Source organism: Schistocerca gregaria, chromosome X (genome assembly GCF_023897955.1).
Source record: "Schistocerca gregaria isolate iqSchGreg1 chromosome X, iqSchGreg1.2, whole genome shotgun sequence".
Lineage (NCBI taxonomy): Eukaryota > Metazoa > Arthropoda > Insecta > Orthoptera > Acrididae > Schistocerca > Schistocerca gregaria.
The window spans coordinates 308,118,702-308,140,047 of record NC_064931.1 but is presented as its reverse complement, the minus strand read 5'-3'; the positions used below and the strand labels follow the sequence as shown (position 1 = coordinate 308,140,047).

Sequence of the window (21,346 nt, the reverse complement as noted above, 5' to 3'; positions counted from 1 at the left end):
TGATGACTAAAGACTCTGTTGTGTTTATCTGTTGCGTTTATTAAACTTATGTCAAAACGCTACGAACTTATGCACCAAACCGACAGTTTGACTGACGATACGTTTACAGCAAATAGAACAGGCATAAGGGAATACAAACATCTAAAACTGAAACTGACAAAGTGCAAAATTGTAGGAGCATGCGTGACTACTGTGAAAACAGAGGCCACCTATATGAAAATTAGAGACATAATTCGAGAAAATATTAGCATCTGAATGAATGTTGACATGTCAGATGGCACGCTAGTACTAAACAAAGATAAGAAAGCTGACAAACTGAGGAAATATGCGCAAGGTTTATATAAGGAGAGTGGAGTAGAAGACAACATTATAGAAAGCGAAAAACGAAGTAGATATGATAATGCGAGAAGAATCTGATGGAGCACTGACAGAAGTAAGTCGAAACAATAGCACCTACAGCGGACGATATTACCTCAGACTTAGATCCTAGGCAGAGGAAGCAATGGTAAAACTATTTCTTCTGAAGTGCAATATATGAGAAAGCAAAGCACACTATGTCTCGTCGAAGAATGTGGTGATTCTAACTCAAATTCTACCTAAGGGGAATTGAAGTTCAGAGAAAACAAAAAACTTTGTGCGGTTTGCCAATGACGTTCTAATTCTGTCGGAAATAGCGAAGGGCATGGAAAAATCAGCTAAACAGAATGTTTAACCTCTTGAAAAGATGTTACAAGATGAATTTCAACTAAGGTTAAATCATGGCAATGGAATGTGCGAGAAGTAAATCAGGAGGCGTTGCCGAAATCAGATTGGAAATGAGACAATAAAAGTAAAGGTAAGTTTTATTATTAGGGTAGCAAAATAACCGACTACTGACGAAGTAGATGGCGTATCAAATGTAAACTGACAATCGCAAAATTGCGTTTCTGAAAACTAAAAACTATGTAACATAGTATATAAATTTAAGTATTAAGAAGTCTTTTTTTGTCTGGAAGTACTTGTCTGGAGTGTAACCTTGCGCGAGAGTGAAACGTAGTTTATCAACATTTCAGACAAGCTGAGAACAGAAGTTTTTGAAATGTGGTGGTACGTAAGAATGCTGAAGATCAAATGAATATATCGAGTGACTGAGGGGGCACTGAATCGAACTGGAGGGGGGAAAAAAAGGATTGGGCTGATAAAACATATCCTGAGACATCAAGGTACAGTGAATTTGGTAATGGAGCGAACTGTGTGTGTGTAGAGAAATACCTAGGTTTGGATATAGTAGGCAAGTACAACTGGACGTAAGCTGCTGTACTTATACATCGATGGAGATACATGTGTAGGGGAAGACTAGCGTTGAGAGCTGCATCAGCTGTTTTCGGGATGAAGACCACAATAACACGGCATTGGGCAATGAAAGTTGTTTAATGTCCTCTCACAATTTATGTACGTACCTCACATTTCACAGCCATTGCAAGTTTCTCGCATTATGATGACTGCGAAATACCACGTTTCATATTCATCATCATCTGTTTTCTGCTATATTAGCAGGTCCTTTGCCTCTCCATTTTCTGCTTCCTTCTTAAGGCTGCTGTATGTTGTACCGTCCGTCACGTTATCCAGTATCTGAAATCTCTTTCTTCCTCGCTTCCTTTTCCCTTCTACATAACCGTCTAAAGCTGTTTTTATCAGTCCCTCATTCTTTCTTAATATATGCCCAATCCAATTTCTTTTTCTTCTTTTTATTACACCTAGTAACTGGCTTTTCTCTCCCACTCTCCTCAGTACCTCTTCATTTTTTACTCTGGCCATCCAACTTATTCTTTCCATCCTCCGCCATGTCCACATTTCAAAAGCCCGACGCTAATCCTACTGAAAATCTATGGTCTTATGTCAAAACGAAGTTGCGAGGAAACAAGTCCTTCACTTTGAAACAGCTGAAGATGCAAATTTGATCCATTTGAAAGTCTCTTCCACGTAAATATGCGGAAAAGTTGGTTTGTAGCATGCCTCGGACATGCCAAGCAGTTATCGGCGCTGCAGGTGACTGGACGCCTTATTAATTGTAATTGCATTTTTATTTTGATCACATAAGATCCATTTGTATGTTTTAGTGTGTTGTCAATTACATTTTCCCACCGATTAATCCGACAGACAATCTTATTATTTAACCGACTGTATATGGAGACATTTCAGTCTGCACTTACCTATACGCGATAGGAGGTGTTTGTGCCATAGCTCTGGTCCGTTAGTGTACAGAGATGAAGAAAAATAAGAAGAGACAAAGTAGTTATGAACAGAAATAAAATTAACCGTTGTTCTTAATAAATTTACGTTCGGAGATTAAATTTCTCTCGAGACTAAAATAACGAATCTCTACGTGATGTAAAATTTTCAGGTGGCTGCGCAGATAGTTGTTTGAACAGGAACCCACGTCCGGAGACGTGCCGTTTCCGTGATACGAAGACCCAGTGTCCACTCTCCCGCGTCTGCAGAGAGAACGCTGTTGTTTTAGCGTAATGGCTCCCAACCTTTCTGAAAGAGATAAAATGTAAACCAATAGTACAACAACGCTTAACATCTAACTACATTTTAGACAGAAAAATTTGGCGCACTTGCCAGTACAATCACAAACACAAAAAAATGTTTACTTGACATTCAGTGAACCAATACACCTCACGAGTTTCTGCATGTATTCTTTTAAAAAACAAATAGTGAGCCAATGGGATGGTTGTACTTCTTTTTTATATTCGGTTTGGCGTCGGGTATCGTAACCCGTGCTTCAAGATCATTTGGTTCCTCGCTTTTGTTTCCTTTGCTACCACAGTGGGAAATATATTTTCGCACCACCAAATCGTAGAATCTGTAGTCTTAAGGCTTTTTCTCTTTCATCAAAGTCTATTTTCAGTTTGTCGCCCCTACAGAGTCCAATTAAACTGTACTTCGGATCGAAATTTGTCATATGAGAATATTCCTTTGTTGAGAGAAAACAGACTTACAACCGGAGCATTTACCTGTTGACTTTACAAGTCACGGAAACAGTTGCACGAACAATGTATTACTGATATGTACTATACATGGTGAGTCAAGGTAAAAGGTACAGGCTTTGCGGGGTGATAGTATTAGTGATTCTGAACAAAAAACTCCATATCGACGTATGCCCTATTACGAATGGTTTCCGAGATAGAACACATTTAGTATCACTTTTGTAAGTTTTTCCCGAATAACTCAAAAACCGCACCCTCCAGCGAAAACGTGTCGCAGTACAAAATTAAACTATATTAAATTTCCTACAAAAAATATCCTATTCATTTTCTTTTCTCTAGCACTACTGGTTTGTGAGAAGAGAGCACGAGAATGTTGAAAAACTCGCTCTCGACGCGCGTGGTGGTGGTAGCCCATTTTCTTTTCACAATCAAATCTCGCCACTCTCACAAATGATGCTTATAATGATGATGATGATGAAATGATGAGGACAACACAAACATCCAATCCCGGGGCAGAGAAAATAACCCAACCCCGCCGGGAACCAATCCCGGGACCCCGTGATCCAGAGGCAATAACGCTAGCCTCTAGACCACGAGCTGCGGACCTCGACGCGCATGCGCTGTAGCTTACGTAGTTTTTGCAGGCCAATTTGAGGTAGTTTCCCGACTTGATAGCCCACAAGTGTCCGGCACCAAACTGTTCATCCCAACCTGCTACCTCAATACGGTACCTCAAATTGGCCTACAAAAACTACGTAAGCTACAGCGCATGTGCGTCGAGCGACTTTTTCAACATTCTCGTGCTCTCTTCGCACAAACCATTAGTTCCAGAGGGGAAAAAAAATGAATAGTACCTTTTTTGTAGGAAACTTAATATAGTTTAATTTTGTACTGCGACACGTTTTTGCTGGAGAGTGCAGTTTTCGCGGTATTCAAGAAAAACGAACAAATGTGATATTAAATGTGTTCTATCTCGGAAACCATTCGGAATACGGCATACGTCCATATGAAGTTTTTTTGTTCAGAATCACTAATACTATCACCTCTCACATCATGTACCTTTGCTCCTGACTCATCCTGTAAGTACTGGATGGACTGCAAAAGGAATGAAAGACTGCAACGGAAGCGGGTAGAAAATATTCAGGAGTAGCGCAGATGCTTGTCGCTGTGATTGCAGTGTATGGAAAAGTCCAGAGCTGTGCTTGTCAAATGGTTGACGACGTATTATTAATACATATTTTTACCCTTAAGACAGTGTTTGGATTAAAAGGTTATACGATTATTCATTGTTTTTTTCTTTCTTCGTCTTTCTCTCTTCCCAAAATGTCTTCATTCTTTGACTGTCTTCCTGTTTCCTCTTTCTGTAAACATATTCCCAGTTTCCTTCCTTTCTTTCACTTTAAATTTCGTGTTCATAATTTTGTTTCTGAATTTCTCTCTTTCATTTATCGTTTCCCTATTGATTCCTGCTTGTTGTATGTCTTCTATTTCTTAAATCCACTTCGTTTCTTGATTGACCTGTTTACTGAATCACAAAACTTCGTTGTGAGTCTGTTGTTGTTCATTCTATGTAGGTTTTTACAGAATGTTGATCGACGTTTTCTGATCATGTCTGCAAATCTGTCTGTGTGTGAATATTTCTTTGGTTGGTCTCTTCATCCATGTACCATCTCTGTGCACTGCTGCATAAATTTTTCTGAGGATTTTACGTTCTATTTGTCCTGTCTCTATGATACCTCCATGCTCCGATTGTTGTCGTTTCTGATGTGTAGAGTGCTCCTGGCAGCAAAATTATATTGTGCTGTCTCAATTTAGTCTGTCTCCATAAGTTCCTTTCATTGTAGTGAGTTCATGTGAGTTTGCACGCTTTCTGGAGTTGTTCTGTTAGTTCTAGATTAGATACTTTTTTTGAGCCTCCTATTTGTATATACTCTCCTAGATACTTTAATTTTTCCACTCTGTTAACACTTCCGTATTGTGTATAGTTCTTTCTCAAATGATATCTGTAGACCTGTTTCGCCAGAGACTTCATGGAAGTAATCTAGGGCTCCTTGTCTATTGTTGCAGAGTACTGCCACGTCATCGGCAGATGACAACATTTTATGATTTTCTTGTTTGCAGGTATTCTTTCTAACTGAATCCATTTTACCTTTTCTTTCCATAGTTTGATAATTTTCTCAAAGGCCATGTTAAGTAAAAACGGTGAGAGACCGTCTCCTTGTCAGGCTCCTGTATGTATCTCTGAGGTTTCTCCCATGAATTTTATTTTGGATGTAGTGTCTTTGGATATCTGTCGTATGAGTGGCTGGTTTTTCTGTCTAGCCCACATACGCTTAATATGTCAAAGAGAATCTGCCTGCCTATGGAGTCGTAAGCCTTCTTAAATTGCACAAAAGTGACTATAGTGTTGTTCATCGTCTGACCTTCAGGAGTGTTCATCGGTTCCATTCCGATCAATACAGGATATTCTTTTTATGAGGCATGCTTGGTATTCGCCTATCTTTGTATCAGCTTGTGGTTCTAGTATATTGAATGACGCCTTGGAGAGAATTTGGTAAGTGACCGGCAATGATGAGATACCTCTGTAACTACTGGGCCTGGGTAGTGGATGAAACAACCCGTTTTTCAGTTCCTGGGGAAACTTCTCTGTAATTTTATGAATTTTCTTTGTAATGTTTTGGTCTTCAGCCATAGTGCCATCTCCTGCTGGGGCTCCATCTTTTAGTTGTTTCATATCTCTAACTCTGTGGTTGTCAGCAGTTTCCAAGCTGGATTTGGTAGCGTTTTCCTAAATTGAAATTTTTCTTTACGATTCTTGCGGCTGAGAATTTTAGTTTGCTTTGGTCGTATGGAATTTTCACTCTTCTAATATCTTTCAAGGATTGTTTCTGTATTTCGTGGAAACACTGCCACGTTTCTGTTGTTTTGTTACTGCTAAATTTTTCCGTGTCTGGCTTCTTGGACCAATGGCCTGATCACAAGTTGCGTTGCACCATCTACGTCTGCGTTTCCTGGGATTTTCATCCCAAGACATTGCTTTCTAAATTGTATTCGCGAGGTCTGGCCTTTGAGTAATGTCATCAATGATTTTGTCTTTGTTTATCTTCAAGCATTCTTAGTCCAGTTTTATAATAATGTTCTGTGTTGTCTTTCTGATTCTTGGAATCGGACTAATCTTTACAAGTAACAAGTGATGGTCGCACTCAGATTCCTTTGTGTTTTCTCACGGTCATAATTTCTCTCGTATTTTTGTTTGTTACGGCTGGGTGATCTATTTGAAACTCTCCCCATATGCTTTTGGGCGTTTTCCATGGCGTAATAAACATTACTATAAACTAAACTAGCCGATCAGGCCCAGAGAAGAGCGCGATGTAGACCGGCCGCCGTGTCGTACTCTGCCTTACGGCGTCATTCAAATGGGGTATGGAAGGGCATGGGACAGCACACCGCTCTCCAGAGTTTGGCGCCGTTACTTTTTATTCAAGCAGCTCCTCAACTGGCATCACGAGGCGTTCCAGTCCTCCAGACAAGGAAAATTCCCTAACAGTACCAGGAAATTGAACCAGGCCCTCCGCAGAGCAGTCAGACGCGCTACGGAGGCAGAAAATTAACATTATGCTCTTACTAATACTAATAATGAAGATTATTTTTAGGAACCGAACTCTGTTATATCCCAGCAGTCACTGAAATTGTGGAACGGTAAGTGACCGTCGGTGCAGGAGAAGACACCGAGTGAACCCTTGTATATTTTGCGTCTGCCTTGGCAATGTACACGTTAAACACATTATTAAGTTGGTTACAAATTTAATTACGGAAACTTCTAGCGAGCAGCTCTAAACTAGCAAAAGCAGTCGACAGCATGGGAGCTGGCGGGCAGTAACAAGATAATGGCACGTGACTTCAAAATGGCAACAGGGAACGGCGTCATGTTATACACACCACGCTACACACAAAGGTCAAAGCCATGCTAATATCAGCTGCTGCGGTCTTGCCCTGGAGCAGCGTGCTGTCACTCTTCTCCCCACGAGAGACGTGTGCAGCAGCTTTAAGCTGAGAATACTCATCAGGGGCTGTACAAGCAATTGCGGCAGGCCTACGTCAACACAGGACCCGACGCTTCTACACACACGCAGTGTGAACATAAGGGGGACTGAAAGGGTGGTGGAGAAGATACAGACTCTAGAAGCGATTAGAGCGTATCCCGGCTTTCATGTAGATAGAGTAACAGTACACTGACTCTGTGCACCGGTTGGAGAGCGGATAAATATTTGCGCAGATATCTTTAACACTACAATTACAACCAGTATTCACTGGAACCTGCATACTGTAGTAAAGCCTCGGTCTCCCGCTACAACTTTTATCATTCATGCTTCCCTCTATTACCAACTGACTACTTGTTAATGCCTCAGGATGTATCCTATCAACCGACCCCTTTTTTTACTCAATTGTGCCATAATACTTCTTTCCTCGCCATTGTGTTACGTATTTTCACGTATCATTATCATTTAAGTCTATCCTCCAAATACTCATGGCAAGCATTTCCGAACACACAAATTTATGTAAATTGTATGTTAAAATAATAATTTTTTTCGGAATGCTTTTTTTCTAGTGACAGTACATTTTACCTCCTCTCTAGATCGTTTATATTCACTTACCTTGCTTCCCAAACTGTAAAATTCATCTACTGCTTTCAGTCTTGACATTTCTGCAGTCCCTGTTGTATATTGTCTCGCGTGTTCCCACATTTCTGCAGAACCCAAACTAATCTTCCTGGAGGTCCTAGTAATAGACTTCCCACTACCGATCCTTACCCCATACGGACCCATGATCTACCATACAGACTGACAGAAAAGTGATACTTGAGTTACCTGAGTTTTTTTTTCTTTTAGCAATCTGGCGCTACTGCTCACTTGTACGTACGTAACAGTGTTATGTCACCTCGAAAACCCCTGTCACTCAAAACACATTTGACTGGAGGGCCTTTCAGTCTGGTCAGCTCCAGCGCAACAGGGTATTTAGCTGTATTTTATTTCTTTTTTGCGAGACTGTCTGAAACGCCTAATGTATGAGGGAGACATTTGTGACAGCAACGATGTGTGAAGGAGAATACAACACGCATGGAACACAAAGCGATGGGACACAGACATCATCATGCACCGTGATCAACGATCCTTTATGCGTCATTTTGAATAATAGTTATAAGACACCTATGTAGCATGTCTAATATTACACAGTGCCTAACCAAAAAAGTGAAGCATCCAGAAGGGGAGGAGGATATTACATGAAACTACAAAATACAAAGAACTTGGCAGTATGATCTCACATCAGTATGACATTGCACACACTCTAACCCGGATACTAGCAACCATTCGGTCGAGAGCGGTGCCATAAAGCCATTTCATTTTCTCTTGAGGCAAGCTGGCCCATAACTGTTGTAACTGATCCTTGACATCCGGAAGTAGCATTGCAGTGCCGGTATGACTGCACGCAAACATCGGGCGACGTCACACACTCGGTGAGTGGCCCTTCCAAAATACCTTGAAAACATCACTGATAAGGACTTCCGGCGTCATGTTACACGAATGACCGACTTGGTGTCCTCACCTCCTCTTCCCAGGGGAACCACCGGGAACTGATCACGGTCACGGAGGGGAATAACCCCTCCCACAAGCCCTAGGCAATTGTTTCATCTGACATAAAAATGGCGGTAACGCCCACTCTGCCAATTGGAACACAATAAAATAGCGGTGGAATCAATAGACCAATAGGAAACAAGCTCCCTCTCCTCCACCACTCCATCTTCACGCTTTATAACGGGGACACATGAGTGGGTATGTGTCAGTCGGTAGTTGTTAATGTGACATCTTGTTTGGAAAAAAAATCCGTAATCCTTGCATGTAATGTCTTCCTCTAATGGCAGTCTACTGGACAGTTTATTTAGGGCTAATGTGTGTAAGACAGGGTGTGCGATACTAATCTGGTATTATATAGTATGTGACACAAACAGACAAGAAAATCCCATATTGTGCTTTTGTAAGCTTGCTGGACACACTTCGTAGCACTGGATCTTCTGTTGCTGTAACACACATCTTACAAGTAGAACACTTTTCCTAAAAACCCAATAATTTAATGCTGAACAAGTTACTGATAGGTTCCATCAACATGTTAGTATTAAGTGTGGACAACGCTGCTTTTCGCAAAAACACTGTTGAGAAGTGACATTCCCATTCGGCATGTTGTTGTTGTTGTTGTTGTCCTCAGTCCTGAGACTGGTTTGATGCAGCTCTCCATGCTACTCTATCCTGTGCAAGCTTCTTCATCTCCCAGTACCTACTGCAACCTATATCCTTCTGCATCTGCTTAGTGTACTCATTTCTCGGTCTCCCTCTACGATTTTTACCCTCCACGCTGCCCTCCAACGCTAAATTTGTGATCCCTTGATGCCTCAGAACATGTCCTACCAACCGATCCCTTCTTCTAGTCAAGTTGTGCCACAAACTTCTCTTCTCCCCAATCCTATTCAATACCTCCTAATTAGTTACGTGATCTATCCACCTTATCTTCAGTATTCTTCTGTAGCACCACATTTCGAAAGCTTCTATTCTCTTCTTGTCCAAACTATTTATCGACCATGTTTCACTTCCATACATGGCTACACTCCATACAAATACTTTCAGAAATGACTTCCTGACACTTAAATCTATACTCGATGTTAACAAATTTCTCTTCTTCAGAAACGCTTTCCTTGCCATTGCCAGTCTACATTTTATATCCTCTCTACTTCGACCATCATCAGTTATTTTACTTTAAGTGTCTCATTTCCTAATCTAATTCCCTCAGCATCACTCGATTTAATTTGACTACATTCCATTATCCTCGTTTTGCTTTTGTTGATGTTCATCTTATATCCTCCTTTCAAAACACTGTCCATTCCGTTCAACTGCTCTTCCAAGTCCTTTGCCGTCTCTGACAGAATTACAATGTCATCGGCGAACCTCAAATTTTTTGCTTCTTCTCCATGAATTTTAATACCTACTCCAAATTTTTCTTTTGTTTCCTTTACTGCTTGCTCAATATACAGATTGAATAACATCGGGGAGAGGCTACAACCCTGTCTCACTCCTTTCCCAACCACTGCTTCCCTTTCATACCCCTCGACTCTCATAACTGCCATCTGGTTTCTGTACAAATTGTAAATAGCCTTTCGCTCCCCGTATTTTACCCCTGCCACCTTTAGAATTTGAAAGAGAGTATTCCAGTCAACATTGTCAAAAGCTTTCTCTAAGTCTACAAATGCTAGAAACGTAGGTTTGCCCTTCCTTAATCTAGCTTCTAAGATAAGTCATAGGGACAGTATTGCCTCACGTGTTCCAACATTTCGACGGAATCCAAACTGATCCTCCCCGAGGTCCGCATCTACCAGTTTTCCCATTCGTCTGTAAAGAATTCGCGTTAGTATTTTGCAGCTGTGACTTATTAAACAGACAGTTCGGTAATTTTCACATCTGTCAGCACCTGCTTTCTTTGGGATTGGAATTATTATATTCTTCTTGAAGTCTGAGGGTATTTCACCTGTCTCATACATCTTGCTCACCAGCTGGTAGAGTTTTGTCATGACTGGCTCTCCCAAGGCCGTCAGTAGTTCTAATGGAATGTTCTCTACTCCGGGGGCCTTGTTTCGACTCAGGTCTTTCAGTGCTCTGTCAAACTCTTCACGCAGTATCTTACCTCCAATTTCGTCTTCATCTACATCCTCTTCCATTTCCATAATATTGTCCTCAAGTACATCGCCCTTGTATAAACCTTCTATATACTCCTTCCACCTTTCTGCCTTCCCTTCTTTGCTTAGAACTGGATTGCCATCTGAGCTCTTGATATTCATACACGTGGTTCTCTTCTCTCCAAAGGTCTCTTTAATTTTCCTGTAGGCAGTATCTATCTTACCCCTAGTGAGATAAGCTTCTACATCCTTACATTTGTCCTGTAGCCATCCCTGCTTAGCCATTTTGCACTTCCTGTCGATCTCATTTTTGAGATATTTGTATTCCTTTTTGCCTGCTTCATTTACTGCATTTTTATATTTTCTCCTTTCATCAATTAAATTCAATATTTCTTCTGTTACCCAAGGATTCCTAGCAACCCTCGTCTTTTTACCTACTTGATCCTCTGCTGCCTTCACTACTTCATCCCTCAAAGCTACCCATTCTTCTTCTACTGTATTTCTTTCCCCCATTCCTGTCAATTGTTCCCTTATGCTCTCCCAAAAACTCTGTAAAACCTTTGGTTTAGTCAGTTTATCCAGGTCCCATCTCCTTAAATTCGCACGTTTTTGCAGTTTCTTCAGTTTTAATCTACAGGTCATAACCAATAGATTGTGGTCAGAGTCCACATCTGCCCCTGGAAATGTCTTACAATTTAAAACCTGGTTCCTAAACCTCTGTCTTACCATTATATAAGCTATCTGATACCTTTTAGTATCTCCAGGGTTCTTCCATGTATACAACCTCCTTTCATGATTCTTAAACCAAGTGTTAGCTATGATTAAGTTGTGCTCTGTGCAAAATTCTACTAGGCGGCTTCCTCTTTCATTTCTTAGCCCCAATCCATATTCAGCTACTATGTTTCCTTCTCTCCCTTTTCCTACACTCGAATTCCAGTCACATATTACTATTAAATTTTCGTCTCCCTTCACTATCTGAATAATTTCTTTTATTTCATCGTACATTTCTTCAATTTCTTCCTCATCTGCAGAGCTAGTTGGCATATAAACTTGTACTACTGTAGTAGGTGTGGGCTTCGTATCTATATTGGCCACAATAATGCGTTCACTATGCTGTTTGTAGTAGCTTACCCGCACTCCTATTTTCCTATCCATTATTAAAGCTACTCCTGCATTACCCCTATTTGATTCTGTGTTTATAACCCTGTAGTCACCTGACCAGAAGTCTTGTTCCTCTTGCCACCGAACTTCATTAATTCCCACTATATCTAACTTTAACCTATCCATTTCCCTTTTTAAATTTTCTAACCTACCTGTCCGATTAAGGGATCTGACATTCCACGCTCCGATCCGTAGAACGCCAGTTTTCTTTCTCCTGATAACGACATTCTCTTGAGTAGTCCCCGCCCGGAGATCCGAATGGGGGACTATTTTACCTCCGGAATATTTTACCCAAGAGGACGCCATCATTTAATCATACAGTAATGCTGCATGTCCTCGGGAAAAATTACGGCTGTAGTTTCCCCTTGCTTTCAGCCGTTCGCAGTACCAGCACAGCAAGGCAGTTTTGTTTAATGTTGCAAGGCCAGATCAGTCAATCATCCAGACTGTTGCCCCTGCAACTACTGAAAAGGCTGCTGCCCCTCTTCAGGAACCACACGTTGTCTGGCCTCTCAACAGATACCCCTCCGTTGTGGTTGCACCTACGGTACGGCCATCTGTATCGCTGAGGCACGCAAGCCTCCCCACCAACGGCAAGGTCCATGGTTCATGGGGGGGGGGGGGGGGGGGGAGGGCGGGGGGGGGGGGGCATTCGGCATAAGATACGAGAAATTTGGGATCGATAGAAGCGATCCTCTGTAGCACAGCTTTGAGAGTGGCACAAGGCACCATTTTTTTTTTTTTTTTTGAAAACACAATCTGTGTCCAATATTAGATCGTAAATATACGAATGTAAGCACTGGACTGTCAGTAAAACAGGCTTCTACGGGAGTAGTTCTTGTGATAATTAGAGCTCACTGCTGATCAAATCTCGTATTTTCTTGTAACACACCACGAAAATTCTACGCATGTTATGTATGTGATAAATAAGTATACATTCGAAGGCCAATCGCAGGTGCTTATTTACAACACCATACTTCAAATGGTTCAAATGGCTCTGAGCACTATGGGACTTAATAGCTGTGGTCATCAGTCCCCTAGAACTTAGAACTACTTAAACCTAACTAACCTAAGGACATCACACACATCCATGCCCGAGGCAGGATTCGAACCTGCGACCGTAGCAGTCGCACGGTTCCGGACTGCGCGCTTAGAACCACTAGACCACCGCGGCCGGCCAACACCATACTGGCATCAGCACTGTGTGGTATAACAATTCCACGTGTGAAAAGACCGATTCTGCTGACCATAGCTGCTGGGGCATAATAAAGCATGTTTCCCAGTCTTCCTTCTGTAAGAAGTACAGGCAACGTGGGCACATGCTACTTAAATAATAACTTGAAATAATTAAAATTATAGACATACAAAGGACAGCATCATAACCAATTATCGGACCTGATTTAATGGAATGTATGTTCAGATATGCAAGTCAACAGTGTTACCTTAAATTCTCCGGAAGTTTTCGGTTTAGACGACACGTCAGTTTGAAGTCCAAGGAGCAGCTTTGAATTCCACCACTAGATCGGCGACGTAACAGCTGCCAGTATCGATGTTTTTGTGTAATTGATTTATACGTTAAAATTATAGACATACAACACATGCTTTTATACATTATTATAGGTCTTGATTGTCGTTTATTCCGTAGAGTATCGAGGTATTGCATCCTGCTGTTACCGAATAATCCATTAAAGGAACAGTCTTTCACAGCATGTAAACGTCCAGCTAAAAATGTAACACTTTGGTATTTTAAGAGTCATAACAGTAAAAATACGTCATGACCAACAACACTTCATCTAATACTGTATACCCTGTAGACAAGTTGCAAAACGGGTTTCATATACGATAATTTTGACAGGTAATGGTCTAAGTCTGCTCAACACACATTGTCTCAGCAAGGTATAATGTGTTATACATACCTGACAGCAATAGTCAGACAGTCTAGAACTATATAGTGGTTCTATGCATTGTCATATTTCCGGTCACTAGAATCTTCCATTTTTTTAACACTATATAAAAAAGCCCTCTGTATCCCACACTGGTTTGCTTACGACGAGGAATGGTCAGTCATCCGACCTACATATATTCCACAATAGGACTGTCAGCATTGCTACTTGGTGGCTCATGTAATCGATTTCCAGGTTAAATAATTAATACTACAGACGTACAGAGCATAGATCTATGATCAATTATTAGACCTGATTACATCAAATGTATGGACACCACACAAGTCATCAGTATTTACTTTAGTTCTCTGGAAGATGCCTGTTCAGGTCTCACACCAATCTGCCTTAGTACTCATAGAAGTGTAGGACAAATACTGGATTGGTTACTGCAGGGCAATATGGCCACCTAGAGCAAACGTGTTTTTTTTCTTTTTTTCTGATGATTATTATTCACTGTAGCTGCAAAAAACCATAGGGTATGGACCACGATGACAACAATTCCAGGCACATGATGATCTAAATGTCACTGACTTTGCGCTATATTGTGTGTGCCGTAAAGAAGATACCTCATGGCCATGGGGTGAGGGGCGCGGAGTCCAGCAACGATAATCAAAAAACATAGTTGTACCTTGCATTACAAAAATATATACTTAGCGATGCATATTTATTAAAGTATAAGCCCAGATGTCTACAAGAAATGTAAGATGCAGTTCCCAGGCCCGACAACCACACAGAAAGAGGTGATACTAGCACCCTTACATGGAGGGTTATCATATTATATATAGTAGTAGTAAACGCCTCAGCACACATTTTTTTAAAACGAGGACACAGCAACAGCATGAATTTGCATAATCGATTTCCACGGTAAATAATAAAAAATTATAGACAGGCAGACAATGTTTTGCGCTAGGCTATCGCTGGAAGTTACACCTTATTCTGTGGCACTGTAAAGAGCAGTTGAAGAGAACGTCAACAATGCGGCACGTGTGCAACTTGATGAAATAGCAATAAGATAAACAGCCCTGTAAACCACTGTCCCATTTTCAGGAGAAAAGTCACACAAATGTCAGCCCTACGATCTTAAATTTAAGCAACCTACGGTTCGTGCATTTACTATTACGCATGTCTTACCAAGTTCTCAAAATGTTCACCTTCAGCGTTGACACATTCTATAAAGCGATTACAGGCAGACGATAGTACAGAAAAAGTACGTATTGCCATAAAGTAGGTCGGTGTCATAATTCAACGGCTACAAAAATTATAAACTGTTATCGTACTTCAGAAAAATTCGCCACATTGTGCGCTATAACTCGGCCAAAACCGCACCTCTATGTATGTACTGCTTCTGGATATATGTGGTATGGTCAGAAATAGCTGTCTCAGCGTGTAAATATATAATTAGACACACCTATGTAACAGCGTGGAGCACGTCAAGATGACGTCGGTTATACTTCGTAATATTAACACAACCAGATATCGCAAACACCGAGGACCCACCGTGGTTCATCAGAGCTGAACTAACGTCACTGTCAAGCCATTCTGAACATTCGGAAACGATGGCGAGGTGCAGTGCCTCGACAAAGGTATTGGTCGCCTTAGAGGTGCTATACACGAACAAACAGATGCGTCGATAGGAAACGACGGCAGAATATCAGAAGTCCCATTTCATATCGTGTAAATATTCCTCAATCGTGGATTCTTAAAAGGCGCCCTGTTGGGAAGTGGGACGCACCGCCTCAAATGATTTTAGACAGGAATCGTGCCCGGCCATCGATGTTTATCGTGCCCGGCCATCGACATTTATCGACATGACTCTCGAGACATCAGTCCGTGCATTTTTTTACACGCTACCCCCTGCTAATCTTCGTGCCTTGGTGCGGTGCAGACGTAGGGGGCCATGGCCCCTGGACCGAAAGGTGACGAAGTGGTTCCCAGTGGTATATCTGTCCACCGGTTGTTATTGTCCTGCAGTGACTAGCGGCACTGTGGCCCGTCTATTCGTTTTTCAAATCCGCGATAGTTACCAGCAAACCCTTCGACATGTTACCCACGGCAGCTGGTTGGCGGCGGCGGCGGCTATTTTCCCCACAGCTCACTCTTAACGTAGTGGCACACGAAACGTCGACTAGCTGCACGGCCTCGGTAATAAAATGATACTAAACGTTGGGAACCCACGATCTAGGAGAAATCAAATTCGCGCCTTCCACTACAAGGGGCAGTACAAGGTTTGATGACGGCCCAGTGATGCCACACTCCAAACTATTCCACGTCTCGTGGTGACAACGGTTAAAAATATTTTTTATCCATAAATTAGCATTACGGTGCAGGCTTTGGCATTTGACCCTGAAAGTAAATAAATGTAAGATATTGCGCATACGTAGTCAAAGATATCCACTTCTTTACAACTACACTACCGATGACAAACTGCCCGCCGGAGTGGCCGAGCGGTTCTAGGCGCTTCAGTCTGGAACCACACGACCGCTACGGTCGCAGGTTCGAATCCTGCCTCGGGCATGGATATGTGTGATGTCCTTAGGTTAGTTAGGTGTAAGTAGTTCTAAGTTCTAGGGGACTGATGACCTGTGCTCAGAGCCATTTTGATGACAAACTGCTGGAAACAATACCTACCGCAGAATATCTACGAGTAACTATCCAGAGAGATCCTAAGTGGAACGACAACATAAAACAAATAGTAGGAAAATCAGATGCCAGACTGAGATAATGGGAAGAATCGCAAGGAACTGTAACTCATCAACGAAAGAAGTGGTTTGCATGGCATTTGTCCGACAGATTACTGAGTAGTGTTCACCACTCTGGCTTTCTCACGAGGTAAGATTGAGAAGGAAGGGAGAGAGTATCCAGCGAAGAACGGCGCGTTTCGTCACGGGATAGTACCGTCGGCGGGAGAGCGTTACCGAGATGCTCCACAAACTCCAGGCGTTACAACAGAGGCGTTATGCATCACCGACACGTTTACCACTGAAATTTCGAGAGACTACTTTCCGGCAAGAGTCGAGTAACATTACTCCCACATACATCTCGCGAAACGACCATGACGTGAAAATTGGTTTGGTTTGGTTTGGTTGTTCGGGGAAGGAGACCTGACAGCGTGGTCATCGGTCTCATCGGATTGGGGAAGGATGTCGGCCGTGCCCTTTCAGAGGAACCATCCCGGCATTTGCCTGGAGTGATTTAGGGAAATCACGGAAAACCTAAATCAGGATGGCCGGACGCGGGCTTGAACCGTCGTCCTCCCGAATGCGAGTCCAGCGTCTAACCACTGCGCCACCCCGCTCGGTCATGACGTGAAAATTCGAGAAATTAGAGGGACTATAGAGGCTTACCGACAATCATTCTTCCCACGCAAAATTCGTGTGTCGGCAGGAATGGTGGGGGAGGGGAGGCTCATTTAGTGTTACCCAACCGACGTACACCCCCCCCCCCCCCGGTCACGTAGTTTGCGGAGTATTGACGTGGATGTAAATGCTATGAACGCAGGTTTGCCTTTCTTCAAACTATCTTTAAGGCTTTAAGGTAAGTCTTAGGGTCAGTTTTGACATGAGTGTTACTGCATTTCACAGGGGCCCAAAGTAATCTTATCCATATATATAAACTGAAGTCATCTGCTAGCGTCCGTCTGTATAGACTTATGCAGGTTAATATCAGGAACTGCTGAAGGGATTTTGATCTGGTTCTGACTAATAGATACAGTGATTCATGGGGAAGGTTTTTGTATATATTTTTTAAATATTTCGTACAAATTGTTTGAATTATGGTGAACTGAAGTTAAGTCGTGAGAATGATGTCAGAGCCACTTGTCAAACAGCCGCCGTAACTCTAGACAGCAGCAGTGACGGAAAAGAACAACAGTGACCAGTTACTCTCTGCCAGGCACTTATATGGGATTTGCAGAGTCAAGTATCACGATTATGCGCATCCCAGCTCCCCTCCACCAATTACAACGAATTTTTGTGAGGTCGGTAGGCCTCGTTAATCAAATATAAAATATATGTCTCACGATGCTCTGGCGCAACACGATCAAACAAGGTTGTGTTATCGATTCCCGCCTGATTTCCTTCTTTCCGCTCTGCCTTTTAACCCAATATTCACTTCTCAGTGATGTGGAGATTCGCCAGAGACGAAACATGGTTGAGATTTCTCATTACACGTAGCTCCCCTTTTCCCGACTGGATAACTGAATAGAGCCATGCAAGTCGCTTAAGTGACATACATTTGATGGCAATTGTTTCAGAACAAATGAACTACTCAACGATGCGGGAGTCCAAATCCTGTGGATTCCAGTTATTTATGCATAGAGTAATATGCGGCATGGGACGCAACTTTACTTCGTTTATATAAAGTTTTGCAGCGGCGCAAGCGTTCTTCTTTCCTTGTGTCAAACATGGATGTCAACACATTTCTCTGCGCGGTGGGGCGAAAAAAATTATTTATTTGGACACTTTCAAATTATACACAAGACTGACGAACGAATCTCTGCTACCGAGAAATATGTTTACACCTTTTAAATATCACGAAGGCATGGACATAACTCTCTTGAATGGGAGTAAGAAATTTCTTGTGGATAAATAAACAAGATTTCAAAATACTGCTATAGGTGGCCGAGGGACGCATTTCGAAAAATGCCAATTTCCACTTCCCTCACATTAGCTGTCGCAATTCGCACTCTTAATTCACTGAAAATTCTTCGAACAACGGACAGTGAGTTACTCAATTTTGAAGTATCGTAATTAATATGATCAACAGCGAAAATTTAACCGTATCACCAGGCTGTCATGTGAGACTTACAAATTGAAATAATCAAATATTTTAACCAACAGATTCCCTGCAGTCATTCGGGAACAACTGCATAGCGTAACAATTTGCGAATCGGAAGTATGTGGTGTTCTTTTACGCTCCAAGTAAAACGTTTTCCGAAAATTACTTCAACAACTTTCCTTCTTTTACAACGTTCTTTCAGCACCGCTGGACATGACTCAACTTTCAGCTTTCCTTCAATCAAACCTAGATGTGGACACGATTCTCTGTGTAGCACTGCAAAGAAATCACGAAAAATGAGTCTCAACAATGTATCGCAGTGCATACTAAGCTTCACAAGAGGAGTACTGTAACAGTTGTAAACTTACCACGTACACCAATCTGCGCTCCTGTTATAGCCGTGACGTCACCTCAAACGCCAATTCAATGTGGAACACACAATATTCACGTCTCCAGACAACTTTCCTGGTGTACGCTGCTTAAATCGCGTAGTTATATGAAAGTGGTGATATTCTATTTCTTAACGTTGTTCTCTGAATTTCCTTCATAACTCTACGCAGTGGCACACAAGCAAAAGACTACGCCAGTCTAGTCTGGCGGTAGATACTTAATATTACCCGTGCAAAGCTGAGTCTCCAGTCTTCTATAGGAAATTCACGTGAATATTTAGCAACCATGATTTCTTATACTGTTGATTCGGTAATATTCGCAGTTACCTGCACTTGTTTTCTTTGGAACTGGAATTATTATATTCTCCTTGAGGAGTGGGAGTATTTCGCCTGTCTTACATAGCTTGCGCACTACGTGGAATGGCTGGGCAGGCTCTGCCAGGGGATCTCAATAATTCTGAGGAAATATCATCTACTTCTGGGGCCTTGTTTCGACCAAAGGTCTCTCAAATTCTTTTCGCTGTATCGTATTATCTTCCCTTTCCATAAAGTCGTCTTTAAGTTCATTTCCGTTGAATAGCTCTTCTAAAAAAAGACTTAACTCGAAACAAGGAACTGTGAGCAGACAGCATTCTGTTAGAGCTATTCATAGCCTTGAGACGGGCAGCCGTGACAAAACTCTTCCATCTGCCATCTGGTAAGCAAGATGTATGAGACAGGCGAAGTACCCCTCATACTTCAAGAAGAATATAATTCCAATTCCAAAGAAAACAGGTGCTGACAGATCTGAAATTTACTGAACTATCAGTATAATAAGTGACGGTTGTAAAATACGTACACGAATCCGTTACAGACGAATGGAAAAACTGGAAGAGGCCGACCTCACGGAAGATCACTTTCGATTCCTTAGAAATGTAGAAACACGCGAGGCAAGACTCACCCTACGACTTACCTTAGAATATAGGTTAAGAAAAGGCAAACCTACGTTTATAGCATTTGTAGACTTAGAGAATGCTTTAGAAAAAAAATGGTTCAAATGGCTCTGAGCACTATGGGACTCAACTGCTGTGGTCATCAGTCCCCTAGAACTTAGAACTACTTAAACCTAACTAACCTAAGGACATCACACACAGCCATGCCCGAGGCAGGATTCGAACCTGCGACCGTAGCAGTCTCACGGTTCCTGACTGCGCGCCTAGAACCGCGAGACCACCGAATGCTTTAGACTCTTGACTGGAATACTTTCTTTCAAATTCAGAAGGTGGCAGGGTTAAATACAGGGAGCGAAAGGATATTTACAATTTGTAGCGAAACTAAACGGCAGTTATAAGAGTGGAGGGGCACGAAAGGGAAGCAGTGGTTGAGAAGGGAGTGAGATAGTCATTCAGTCTGTATATTGAGCAATCAATGAATGAAACAAAAGAAAAATTTGGAGTAGGAATTAGAATCCAGAGAGAAGAAATAAAAACCTTGATGATTGCTGTGAACATTGTAATTCTGTCAGAGACAGCAAAGGACTTGGAAGACCAGTTGAACAGACTCGACAGTGTCTTGAAAGGAGGATATAAGATGATTATCAACAAAAGCAAGACGAGGAATATCGAATGTAGTCGAATTAAACCAGGTGATGCTGAAGGAATTAGATTAGGTTATGAGATATAAAGTAGTAGACGAGTTTTGCTATTTGGATAGCTAAATAACTGATAATGGTCGAAGGAGGGAAGATATCAAATTTAGACTGTCATCGGCAAGAAAAGCGTTTCTGAACAGAAGAGAAATTTGTTAACATCGAGTATAGATTTAAGTGTCAGGAAGTCGTTTCTGAAAGTATTTGTATGGGGTGTAGCCATGTATGGAAGTGAAACGTGGACGATAAATAGTTTAGACAAGAAGAGAATAGAAGCTTTTGAAATGTGGTGCTACAGATGAATGAAGAAGATTGGATGGGTAGTTGATGTAACTATTGAGGAGGTATTGAATAGAGTTGGGGAGAAGAGAAATTTGTGGCACAACCTGACTAGAAGAAGGGATCGGTTGGTAGGACACATTCTGAGGTATCAAGGGATAACCAATTTAGTACTGGAGGGCAGCATGGGGCGTAAGAATCGTACAGGGGGGCCAAGAGATAAATAAAGTAAGCAGATTCAGAAGGCTGTTTGATTCAAATGGCTCTACGCACTATGGGACTCAACATCTTAGGGCATCAGTTCCCTAGAACGTAGAACTACTTCAACCTTACTAACCTAAGGACATCACACACATCCATGCCCTAGGCAGGATTCGAACCTGTGACCGTAGCAGCAGCGCGGTTCCGGACTGAAGCGCCTAGAACCGCTCGGCCACAGTGGCCGGCAGAAGGCTGTAGGTTGCAGTAGTTACTCGGAG

General features: G+C 41.9%; 1 protein-coding gene across 1 annotated transcript in view; it reads right to left on the bottom strand.

Annotated features, from left to right (window-relative positions):
- Window positions 1-21,346, bottom strand: part of LOC126297513 (liprin-alpha-1-like) — a gene marked incomplete at its 3' end in the record, with an annotated part of 961,648 nt that overhangs the window by 264,137 nt on the left and 676,165 nt on the right.